General features: G+C 42.1%; 1 long non-coding RNA gene across 1 annotated transcript in view; it reads left to right on the top strand.

The window, feature by feature from the left end:
- The window catches only part of LOC142467506 (uncharacterized), a 14,088-nt gene extending 1,438 nt beyond the window's left edge, over positions 1-12,650 (top strand). The window contains exons 2-3 of the long non-coding RNA XR_012788410.1: positions 10,088-10,246; positions 10,484-12,650. This is a non-coding gene — a long non-coding RNA (uncharacterized LOC142467506). The remainder of the gene's footprint in view (positions 1-10,087; positions 10,247-10,483) is intronic.

Below are 12,650 nucleotides of genomic sequence, written 5' to 3'. Positions count from 1 at the left end.
CAGGACTGTTTATAATACCACTATATTTATAAAGTAGTTAGAAAGGATACACAGGTACAACATGATCCTCAACAGAGGGACCATTAAATGCAGTCACATTACATAAGGCCTCATTCAGGGTGCCAGAGGCAGGAGTTGGAGGGCGGGCGTTTGCGAGGGCGGGCGGCAGTCTGCTGGGCGATGTGTGTTCATCCTCCCCAGAAGACTTTTTCAGGAATTCAGGAGGCGGGGAGGGGGCAGACGGGAGCTTAAGGATCCAAGTTGCAGTCTTGAAATCATTCTCAAGAATGATTTCATTGGCTGCCGAGGTCCCAGTGACGCTGCTGCTGCAGCTTCATAAAACAATTTTTTTGTTTATTGAAACTGTAGCCAGCGTCAACTCCCTACTTCGGAGACAGGGCAGCTGCTACCCTGACAACCACAGTTCACTTTAAATACATTGTATCCCACGGCCGCACGCACGTCAGCACGCCCTCCCTCCGAAGCCTGCACCCTGAACGAGGCCTAAGACTATAACACTCCACACTAAGTGCTGTGCATCTATGTGCCAGTGTCTTACTGTGGCTGTCCAATCCTGGGTATCAAGGCCTGGATTTGGTCTAACAAATCGGGAAAATATTGGGAAACAGATTTGGACTGGTTCGCTGATCTATATTCATAACTGCTTTTGCATTTTACTATATACTGTATTTACGCTTCTTGGATTCTTTCAATTGATTATTCACTCCAGAACTGTACACCGTGTATGTGAGGTCATGGCAATGAACCTTAAAGTAGCATCACTACTTCCTACAGTACTTTCTGGTGGCAATATTTCTCAGTTAATGTTTGTAATAGGAGCACTCACGGTACTGTTGTAATCCACAACGGGTGCCCATTCAGTTGTAACCACGCGCAGGGAGGGTTTGTGATGCAAGCTAAAGGAAAGTCGAGCACTCAACTGGTCTTAAGTCAAAAATATAAAAGTCTTTATTGGACAGGAACAGAGATATTTTGGTCCTCACTATGACCTTTATCAAGATATAATGTACACCACACTTAGTGCCGTATATATACCCTCACTAATAACACAAAGTGCCAAAAAGCGATGTGGAACTGCTGTGCTGCAAAACACCCAAAAATCAATCCCTCATCATGTCAGTCAGGAGAATCATCATGTCAGTCAGGTGAATACCAAATTAAGGTACCCACAAACTGGGTCCCAGGTGGAAAAACATCCCCTAGGAACCCCTCTGTAAACCCTCCCGTGAATAACGCTCCTTCATCAATATATGCAGTGGTATCCATAATATCACAACAGTGTCCTTGAAGACGGAAACCACAATGCCTGGAAAGTCAGGGAACTGGTATTACTCACGTTCCGTCAAGACCATCAATACACGATAGAAGAAAAGTCCTTGAGTAGATAAGTAGTCAAATATTACTCACGACCTTGTTGTTAAGAAGTCCGGTTTGTCGTACTCCCTGCTCGCGTGTAGAGTACCGGAAGATCTCCCGGGGTGGACGGGATGTAGCGGTTCAGTGCCTGAGACGAAAAACGATGGGAGCAGGATGCACTTTGATAAAGCACAAAATTAAGCAAAACGCTTTAAAGGTTCCTGCATCTCTATTTTAAATGTTGCTGACAGCAAAATAAATATTTTTCATTGCGATCTGGCTCCCATCGTTTTTCGTCTCGGGCAGTGCATCGCTACATCCCGTCCCCCACGGGAGATCTTCTGATACCCATAAAAAGTTTTGCGAAAGATGGGACCTTATTGAACCCCATCGCTGTACCTGTGAGTTGTAGGTAATAGCTTTGAATTTGAAATAATTACTGGTAAGTACCAGATTCATTGTTTCTAATAAAAAAATTAAATCGAAGGGCGCGTGTGTATTGAAGACCTAGTCAATACTCTCTTGGCTGCCAAGAGTCCTCCAGTAACTGGGATTATACAGACTTGTGACAAGTAATATATCACAAGGTACCGAATAGATCATGTTAAGTTGGTTTAAAAAAGTTGTGGTATCGTTAAAGTATCCCCGTAGTAGTAACAAGTGATTGTAACCAGAAACCAACAAACTGATAGCATCTGGCACAGTGAGCCATGAGCAGAGATAGGTCACCCTGGAGGTTTGACAAGTGTCTTATTACATAGTTACATAGTTACATAGTAGATGAGGTTGAAAAAAGACGTACGTCCATCAAGTTCAACCTATGCTAAATTTAGACAACACATACTTTATTCTATATCTATACTTACTTATTGATCCAGAGGAAGGCAAACATAAAACCCCATTAAGGGGAAAAATGAATTCCTTCCTGACTCAAAGAATTGGCAATCGGATGAATCCCTGGATCAACATCCTTCCCATGTATACTTATTTGGTATATCCCTGTATACATTTCACATCTAAAAAGATGTCCAACCTTTTTTTGAACAAATCTATTGTATCTGCCATCACAGTCTCCATGGGTAATGAATTCCACATTTTAACTGCCCTTACTGTAAAGAACCCTTTCCTTTGTTGCTGGTGAAATTTCCTTTCCTCCAACCGTAAGGGATGGCCCGAGTCCTTTGTAGTGCCCGTGGGATGAATAGTTCTTTTGAAAGCTCCTTGTATTGTCCCTGAATATATTTGTATATAGTTATCATATCCCCTCTTAGACGCCTCTTTTCTAATGTAAATAAATCTAATTTAGCTAGCCTCTCCTCATAAGTTAGAATGTCCATCCCCTTTATTAATTTGGTGGCTCTTCTCTGTACTCTCTCTAGTTCCATAATGTCTTTTCTTAGGATTGGTGCCCAAAATTGTACTCCATATTCAAGGTGTGGTCTTACTAATGCTTTGTAAAGGGGCATAATTATGTTTACTTCCCTTCCATCCATTGCCCGTTTGATGCAAGATAAGATCTTGTTTGCCTTTGCAGCTACTGCATGACATTGGGCACTATTGCTAAGCCTGCTGTCTACAAGCACTCCTAAATCCTTCTCCATCAAGGATTCCCCCAATATATCTCCATTTAATTTGTAAGTCGCCTTTTTATTCTTGCATCCCAAATGCATAACCTTACATTTATCTGTATTAAACCTCATTTGCCATTTACCTGCCCACGTTTCTAGTCTCTCCAAGTCCTTCTGAAGAGAAATTACATCCTGCTCTGATTCTATTACCTTACACAATTTAGTATCATCAGCAAAGATGGAGACTTTGCTCTCGATCCCAACCTCAAGGTCATTAATAAACAAGTACCATTACCAATACCAATACCAATAAATAAACATTAATAAAAAAGCAGGGGTCCCAGTACCGATCCTTGAGGTACTCCACTCACGACTTTAGGCCAACCTGCAAAAGTTCCATTTATGACAACCCTCTGTTGTCTGTCCTTTAACCAGTTTTCAATCCAGGTGCATATATTTGTACCCAGTCCAATTTCCTTTATTTTGTACACCAACCTCTTGTGTGGAACTGTAACAAAAGCCTTTCCAAAATCTAAGTAGACTACATCAACTGCATTACCCTTTTCTAAATTCTTACTTACCTCCTCAAAGAAACTAATAAGATTAGTTTGGCATGATCTATCCTTCATAAATCCATGCTGACTATTACTAATAATTTTGTTTTCCATTAGGTATTCCTGAATATTATCCCGTATTAAACCTTCAAGTATTTTCCCTACTATTGAAGTCAGGCTTACAGGTCTGTAATTCCCCGAGTGTGATCTAGCTCCCTTTTTAAATATAGGCACCACATCTGCTTTACGCCAATCTTGTGGTACTGAGCCTGTGGAAATGGAGTCCTTGAATATTAAATATAATGGTTTTGCTATTACTGAGCGTAACTCCTTGAGAACTCTTGGATGTATGCCATCGGGGCCAGGTGCCTTATTTACTTTAATTTTTTCAAGTCGCTTATGAACTTCTTCCTCAGTTAACCAATTGGTCATTAATATGGAGGTTGTGGCTTCCTCCTGTGGCGCTACTGAACTTGATTCTTCCCTGGTAAACACAGAGGCAAAGAATTTGTTTAATACCTCTGCTTTTTCCTTATCTCCAATAATCTGCCTACCCATCTCACACTGAAAGGGTCCTATATTTTCTTTTCTCATTTTTTTGTTATTAAGGTAATTAAAGAACTTTTTAGGGTTGACCTTACTTTCTATTGCAATCCTTTTTTCATTATCCATTTTTGCTAATTTATTTGCCCTTTTGCAATTTTTGTTACATTCCTTATAATTCTGATACGATGTCTCTGTCCCTTCTGACTTAAAGAATCTAAACGCCTTCCTCTTCTTGTCCATTTCCTCCCCTACCTGTTTATTTAGCCACATTGGTTTTGACTTATTTCTTTTATACTTATTACCCAAGGGTATACACTGATAAGTGTGCTTTTCTAACAATGTTTTAAAGACTGCCCATTTATCTTCTACATTTTTCCCTGCAAAAACATCATCCCATTGTATTACTACTAGATTAGACCTCAGTTTATTAAAATCTGCCTTTCTAAAGTTTAAAGTCTTTATTGAACCAAGTAATCTGTTTTTTGATAATTTATTTCAAATGAGACCATGTTAGGATCACTGTTACCCAAATGTTCCAGGACTTGAATATTTGTTATTACTTCTACATTGTTTCATATGACAAAATCCAGAACTGCCCCTCTCCTGGTTGGTTCCTCAATAATTTGGGTCATATAATTATCTTTAAGCACCCCCAAAAACCTGTTTCCTTTTGTTGTAACGCTAATCTCATTGCCCCAGTCTATGTCTGGATAATTAAAATCCCCCATTATGCAAACATGACCCAGTTTTGATGCCTTCTCCATTTGCAAATGTATTTTAGCTTCCTCAATCTCACAGATATTTGGTGATTTATAGCATATTCCCACAAACATTTTCTTTATACTTTTACCTCCACTGCTAATTTCTATCCACAAGGTCTCTACATTTTCATCATTCCCTTCCTAGACATCATCCCTTATAATAGGTTTTAGATCTGGTTTAACATATAGACATACTCCAGCTCCCCTTCTATTTGTTCGATCCTTCCGAAAAAGAGAATACCCCTTTAAATTAACTGTCCAGTCATGAGTTTCATCCCACCATGTTTCAGTAATGCCTATGATATCATACTGCTCCCTTGTAGCTATTAATTCAAGCTCCCCCATTTTATCTGTCAGGCTTCTTGCATTAGCAAGCATGCATTTAAGTTTTTTTTTCAGCCTGTACTATTATCTTATCTGCTCCTTCCTTTCTGCTCCCACTTGGTTTAGTCTTTAGAAGTTTTCTAGTATTATCTCTATTTACTATGGGTATCTCACTGCTTGTCAAACTTGCACTTGCCCCCATTCTACCTCCATACCACCTTGTATCCTCATCTATTCCATTTAGTTCATTATCTGTTTCATTCCCCTCCCCCCTCCCTCCTAGTTTAAAATCTCCTCCAACCTTTTTAGCATTCTCCCCCCTAGCACAGAAGATCCCTCTTCATTGAGGTGCAATCCGTCCCTAGAATATAGATGGCACCTCTCAGAAAAGGTGTCCCAGTGCTCTAAAAACCCAAACCCCTCCTTCCTACACCACTTTCTTAGCCATGCATTAGCCTCCCTGATCTCTGACTGTGTCCCTGCGGTAGCGCATGGCACTGGTAGTATTTCAGAAAATACTACCTTGGAGGTCCTTGCCTTAAGCTTTTGGCCTAGATCCCAGTAATAATTTTTTAGGACCCTCCATCTTTCTCTAACTTTGTCATTGGTGCCAACATGTACCAAGACCGCCGGGTCAATCCCAGCCCCCCCCACAACAATCTGTCTACCCGATCCGCAATGTGCCGAACCCGAGCACCCGGGAGACAACAAACTGTTCGCAAACAGATTGCCCTATCTACCTTCCTAATAATGGAGTCCCCTACCACCACAATCTTTCTTTGCATCTGAGCATTCTGAGTCCCCACTGTGCTGGGGGAACTATTCCCCTGGCTGCTAGAGGAATTAGTCTCCCCCAGCCTTGCCATTTCTGCCCCAACATTCCCATTATCTTCACTCAACATGGCAAATCTATTGGGATGTGTCAGCTCAGAAACGACCTGCCTCTCCCTATTGCCCCTGCTTCCCCTTCTAACTGTCACCCAGCTACCTACCTGCTCCTCACTAACAACAATTAAGCTACCTACCTGCTCCTCACTAAAAGCGCCACCATCTGCACCACTAGTCGAAGCAAGGGCCTGCTCAGTGAGCTCTAATTCCCTTTCAAGATTGCCAATGTCCCTCAATATTGCAAGTTGCCTCTTCAGATCAGCAATCTCTGATTCTAAAGAGACCACCTGCTCACACTTCTCACAGCGGTATGCTCCTTGGAACAGCTGCTCCACGTGCACATACATGTGGCAAGATGTGCATTGAGTGGCATTTTCAATCCTTCTCATTCTAGCAACTATGAAGTTTAGAAGTACTAACAGTAAACTGTACTTCAATAAACTATTCCTTGTTCAAACTGCTTCTGGTTCTAACTGCACACATTTTAACCAACCAGCACTTCAATCAACCACACAGATCAATCAGTACACGCAAGCTCAGGATTCGTTAGAAGCCTCTGTTTAAATAGGGACACCCACCAGGTGTGTTAGGTTATCAATTAATTTACCCCACCCACTGCAGGTGTGTTAGGCCAGCCAATTAACCAACCACACCCACTCTACCTCAGGCAGGAGAAAGGGAAAAAAAGTTACAGGCTTCAAATTACAGCACACTTTAAAAATAGATTAACCCACTGCACACTCCCCCAAAACAGCTACCCCTGCTAGTATACCCAGTACTTCCCTTTCCTTCTGGTTCTAACTGCACACACTTTAACCAACCAGCACTTCAATCAACCACACAGATCAATCAGTACACGCAAGCACATGTACTGTATCACTGGTCTAACAGGATGTGTGTAACGGAGTGCTCACCACAAACAAGGCGTGACCGCGAGGCCGAGATGGGGATTTGATATTACACCAACCCACAGGTGCGTGGGCGCATCTGGAGTGTAGATTGGTCGAGGTAGCCGGGTCAGGGTAGGAGAGGTCTGGATGGTCAGTAATACTTGCCGAGGTCGGTGTTGGAGAGTAGCGGATCGTAGGAGGTGCTTAGCCGTGGTCTGGATTGTAGAGAGGTGGATCATCGTGGTACTTTACCGAGGTCAATATTGGAGAGGAGCGGATCGTCGAGGTACTTTGCCGAGGTCGGGATGGAGATGTGCGGATTGTCGTACGTAGCCGGGGTCAGGAGAACAGAAGAGCGGAGTCCGAAGGAATAGCTAAGGTCAGGAGCAAGGATCAGGAAGCACGACAAGACTGGAGGCAAGACAGCAGTGAACACTTCGCACGTAGGAAGGTTTATGCTCAGCCGATGAACCAGTGGGACAGCCGAGCATATAAGGCATTCTGGGACCAATGAGGACAAGGCGAGAGGGGGCGCCTGCTGTGATTGGCACCCGAAAGTGGGCAAATGTAAGCAGGAAGCAGACTCACGGATAGCGAGACTCACGGATCCTTACAATGGTTCTGGGTAAGGAATTTAACAGTCTGTTCATCAATCCAAAGATTATTCTGTCCAACAAGAATCAGGTCATGATTTTTAAAAAAAAATGTAATAGTGGGATCATAAGACAGTCACTGATAAGCCATAGGATCAGACAACTGAGGTAAGATCTCAGTTCTATAAACAATGTCATTGAGGAACACCAGACATATACAATACAGACCGGCGCCGTAATAGTCCAAATGGTGAAGCAAAGTCCAATGATGACAATGTCTCTTTAACTTCTATCTGCAGAAGTACTGGGACGCTCCAAATTTCTTAAAGATGTTACTCCACATATATATCAGGGAGAAAAACAAAGAAAACACATCATAGTGCAACACAGCTGGTACTATCAGTTAGAGTATACCAACAAAACACACAAACAAGACAAACACTACATATAACAAGTAAGGCTGACTGAAATAAAAATGAGAATTTATTAACACATATAAATGAGGCAGATGCGGGATCCGGTGTGTAAAAAACAGAATCCTACTTACAGGACTGCCACAGGTTATACGCAGAGGTTAAGAGTGTATCTTGTCTTTGCTGCTGCTCCGTCGGAACACGTGACCTCCCAGGGGTTCCTTCCTTTGGCGACCGAAACTGCGTCACTCTCCGCGACACCGGGGCTTCCGGGGGCTCGAGCCCTCTCTTTCTCAGCAATTACCTCCGAATTCGCCTTTCTGGGAGCATCAAACAAGCACCAAAAACTTCCTCTGCAAGTAGAATCTGTGTCCCACGTCCTGCCAAGTCTCTGCCACACTGCACAATAAAATATCTGAATCTTTAGGCATCAGGCGTAGGGATAGCATACAGCTGTATCACGTGTTCCGACGGAGCAGCAGCAAAGACAAGATACACTCTTAACCTCTGCGTATGACCTGTGGCAGTCCTGTAAGTAGGATTCTGGTTTTTACACACCGGATCCCGCATCTGCCTCATTTATATATGTGTTAATAAATTCTCATTTTTATTTCAGTCAGCCTTACTTGTTATATGTAGTGTTTGTCTTGTTTGTGTGTTTTGTTGGTATACTCTAACTGATAGTATCAGCTGTGTTGCACTATGATGTGTTTTCTTTGTTTTTCTCCCTGATATATATGTGGAGTAACATCTTTAAGAAATTTGGAGCATCCCAGTACTTCTGCAGATAGAAGTTAAAGAGACACTGTCATCATTGGACTTTGCTTCACCTTTTGGACTATTACGGCGCCGGTCTGTTTTGTATATGTTTGGTTCTTTTACTAACTGTTTCTTGGGGTTAGTGTCACCTGGCAGCCTATGTTATATGTATTTTTGGTAGTGTAGTATCACTGTTATCACGTAATTTACACATTTTTTAGCGCTATATACACCATTATTTTCTTTGTTATTGAGGAACACCAGCACTTTATCAGCCGATCAAACCAGAATACTGTACCATGACAACCTCTACACACAATTGGCAACTGCATGTCGGTCATTTGTATTTCAAACAATGCCCACATGGTCAGACTACACAACACATTTAGAGCAAGGTCATTCTATGAAGCTACATAGAGTCATTGAAATATGCTTCTTGCCTGTGGAATAAGACAGCAGTGGTAATTATACTAATAATTTGTCGGAGGGCAACATACTTGTTAAAAAGGTTATCTGAGTGTACAGTGGCCTTCGCTCATTTCTGTTATCCTCAAAGTTACTTTTCTTCCATTATTGCTTTCATTTGTCATCATGTTTCTTTTTTTTTGCATCTATAATACCCAGAACAAAGGAAGAAACATATTCTTTTATTCCTTAAATTGAGCATCACATATTACAGGGTTCCTGCTGGGCATCTACTGGTTCTTGCTGCAGCTTGCAATGGGAGGCCTCATATCTCAGCCTCAATTATGCGCTACACATTTCATCTTGTCATTAACCTGTCGTGGCTACATTTTCTGGAAAAGAGGGATTTCATGCAATAAATGAAGTGTTTAATATTAATGCATTTAAAGCCCTTTAAAGTGTATTATTTAATTCGTGGGTTCTCAACTCCAGTCCCCCAACGCAGGATTTAAGGATAGCCCTGCTTCAGCACAGGTGGCTCAATCAGCAGCTCAGCCAGAGAGCTGCTTCAGCACAGGTGGCCCAAACAGTGGCTCAATCAGTTCCTGCTTCAGCACAGGTTGCTCAATCAGTCCCTGCTTCAGCACAGGTGGCTCGAAGACAACCTCTAATTGAGCCACCTGGGCTATCCTGAAAACCTGACCTGTTGGAGGGTCCTGAGGACTGGAGTTGGGAAACCCCCGGTTTAGTTATTCTCAGAGAAGTTGTGATGGCAAAATCCCGTTTCAAGAAATATTTAATGGTTGCTTTCAGCTTCTGTTAAGTATTCTGGTCACATAAGTAAGAAAAGAACATAAAGATAACTACATTAAATAAGATAACACTAACTTCTGCTTTTCTTTCCACTGAACCTGCTTTATTGATGTCTCTTTTTTGGCAAATAACACTGTTCTATTACTCTATAGACATTCCCATTTAATTCCCTCTACAAAATATTTTTTTTGCACAGCCGATTTCTGTCTCTTAACCGTTTGAGTGATAGCGAGACTTCAAAATCATCACGAGGAGAGCGTAATTGGTCATCTGGCCGCGGCTGTCTTGCCGCATCCAAGTCTCCCGGCCACGTTTAGCTGCAGAGGGACCCTCCGGCGCCGGTCGCTTCGCCAAGGTAAATTAATTTAGGGGTTCATTTAGCGGTTAAGGTAGGGAGTTCTGGGTAGGGGATTAAGTATAGGGGGTTTAGCCAATGAGATTCTGGGAACTGTTAAAAGTCCTTCATCTTCAGATTGAACTGAGCGAATGGGAGTGTAGGGAACTAGAAGCTCTTTCAGATAGCTGGGACCCTGGGCATGTAGGGCGTTGAATGTCAACAAGCCAGTATTTAAATAAATTCACCATTTTACAGGGAACCCGTGTAGAGAACATAGAACTGGTGTCATGTGGCAAGAACGGGTCTCGTTAGTTAACAACCGGGCCGAGGCATTCTGCACCAGCTGCAGACAGCGCAGCTCGTTTTCCGGAAGACCCAGGTAGAGTGTATTGCAGTAGTGCAGGCGTGAGGACTCAAAGGCATGGACAAGCGTTGTAAGATCCTCTGGGGGAACATATCACCTGAGATCAGACTCCAAAAGACTGTTCATGGTCCCAAGGCTCAACAAAGTATCCGGCCGTTCCTCCTTCTCTTACCGTGCACCCCAAAACTGGAACAACCTACCAGAGACTCTCACATCCACCACCAGTTTAAGTTCTTTCAAATCTAAGCCTGTCTCACATTTTAACCTGGTCTGTAACTGTTTCATTCTCCCATAACATATATTTTCTTTAACTGTGCATGCAATGTCTTGTATATAATGTATACCCTGTTCATTTATGTAACTGTATTTGTAACCATGTATTATTTGTTTTACTCTGTGCCCAGGACATACTTGAAAACGAGAGGTAACTCTCAATGTATTACTTCCTGGTAAAATATTTTATAAATAAATAAATAAGTGCTTAATCTTAGCTATGTTCTTTAGGTGGAAGAATTAATATTTGATCACTACTGACACCTCATGTTTAAGGGTCAAGTCACAGTCAAGGGCAAATAGTATGAAATTTGCCATCAATTATGGTCCAAAATTGACTTGATTAACTGGAGTGGTCAAAAATATAAAATACTTATGAGTCAGCCTGAATTTTTAGAAGCCCACATTTTTTGGGGTAGCCATCACTGCGCTAGGGGAGACATTTTAGACGACCAGGCGCCGGTAATGGTTCCATCCCTGTTTGATACATCATCCCCATTTACAGGCATTATTTTGGGTTTGTTGTCTTGTTCTATTCAGTATTTTCAGGTTAGGACACTAAGGTTACAATATGAATTTATGTTGGTCTGCCATCTCTATTTTCACATTTGCAGCAAATGAAAGTAACGATAATATCTCGGTAGGGGGGCGTAAGTGTTTCCAGTTTATATCTGTGACAAAATTCTGTCTGGAGATGACAATAATATAAAAAGACCACTGTGATAACTAATGTACAGTAGTACCACGAAAGTTATCCTTTCTCTCCAAAGCTATGTAGGCAATGGTACCAATCCCAATGTTATTTGTCTGCCTATGTAGAATTTAGTAATACATGGTTAATCGTCACTAGATTAATGGGTTCTGTACATTTGTACATTAAATGCAAATGTGATCTTGCGTGGCAAAACATTTGGCATTGTTAGCAAACAGGAGGGTCTTTACTTGGCACCAGCTTTTGTGGGCTGTTCAACTTAACCTATTTTTGTTTGAAATACATCTCCTTTTGCCTCTGGCATGGTTTTCTGCAGCCATAATACCACCGCGACAGATGCTTGTCAATGTAGGAACTCATAATAACCAATATGTGCATCATTTTTTATGGTGATGGGCAAGAATCCAGTGCAATCATAAAACAGCAGCTCATACCGAGCCTCAAGAGGGGGCGTAAAATGGAATATGTCATTGTCACTCGGCTTTGAAGCTTCATCACATTTTATAATCCAGAACAGAGTCGGTGGCAGCATGATGTGAGTCTTTTTTTTCCAGGCGTATATAAACCAATAAGCAATACAACTAACAAACAGAAAACAAAAATAAAACTATAGCAGCAATTAAAAAACAACCCACATGGTTCAATTAAATGTAACACTCCCTGCCCGGCTCCACAGGAGATTACATCCGCGTCTATAGCGGAATGGAATGTTTGTCCATGACCAAATCACTGCCGGCTCTTCGCCGCCATGCAAGTCGCTACTGGGACTACTCACTGCAAGGCCATCTCACCGCTGGGACTATTCGCCACCGCTGCCATCTTTAAAGCCACAGTCACTGCTGCTATTTTTAAATGTCCTCAAAAGTACGAGCGTGCCCCTCCGTGCATGCGCCTGCTGCTCCGACGCCAGGACTCATTTTTACATTACTCGAGCACCACCGCCATTTTTAAATTACCCCTGCTAAATGCGCACCACTCACCAGCTCTTAATAAAGGATTACACTTTTAATAATTTATTAAGCGCTGGTAGGTGGTAAACATTTAGCAGAGCTATAGTGGCTACTCAGAAGGCT

The sequence above is a fragment of the Ascaphus truei genome, chromosome 16, assembly GCF_040206685.1.
Source record: "Ascaphus truei isolate aAscTru1 chromosome 16, aAscTru1.hap1, whole genome shotgun sequence".
Lineage (NCBI taxonomy): Eukaryota > Metazoa > Chordata > Amphibia > Anura > Ascaphidae > Ascaphus > Ascaphus truei.
This window is presented reverse-complemented; position numbering and strand designations above follow the sequence as displayed.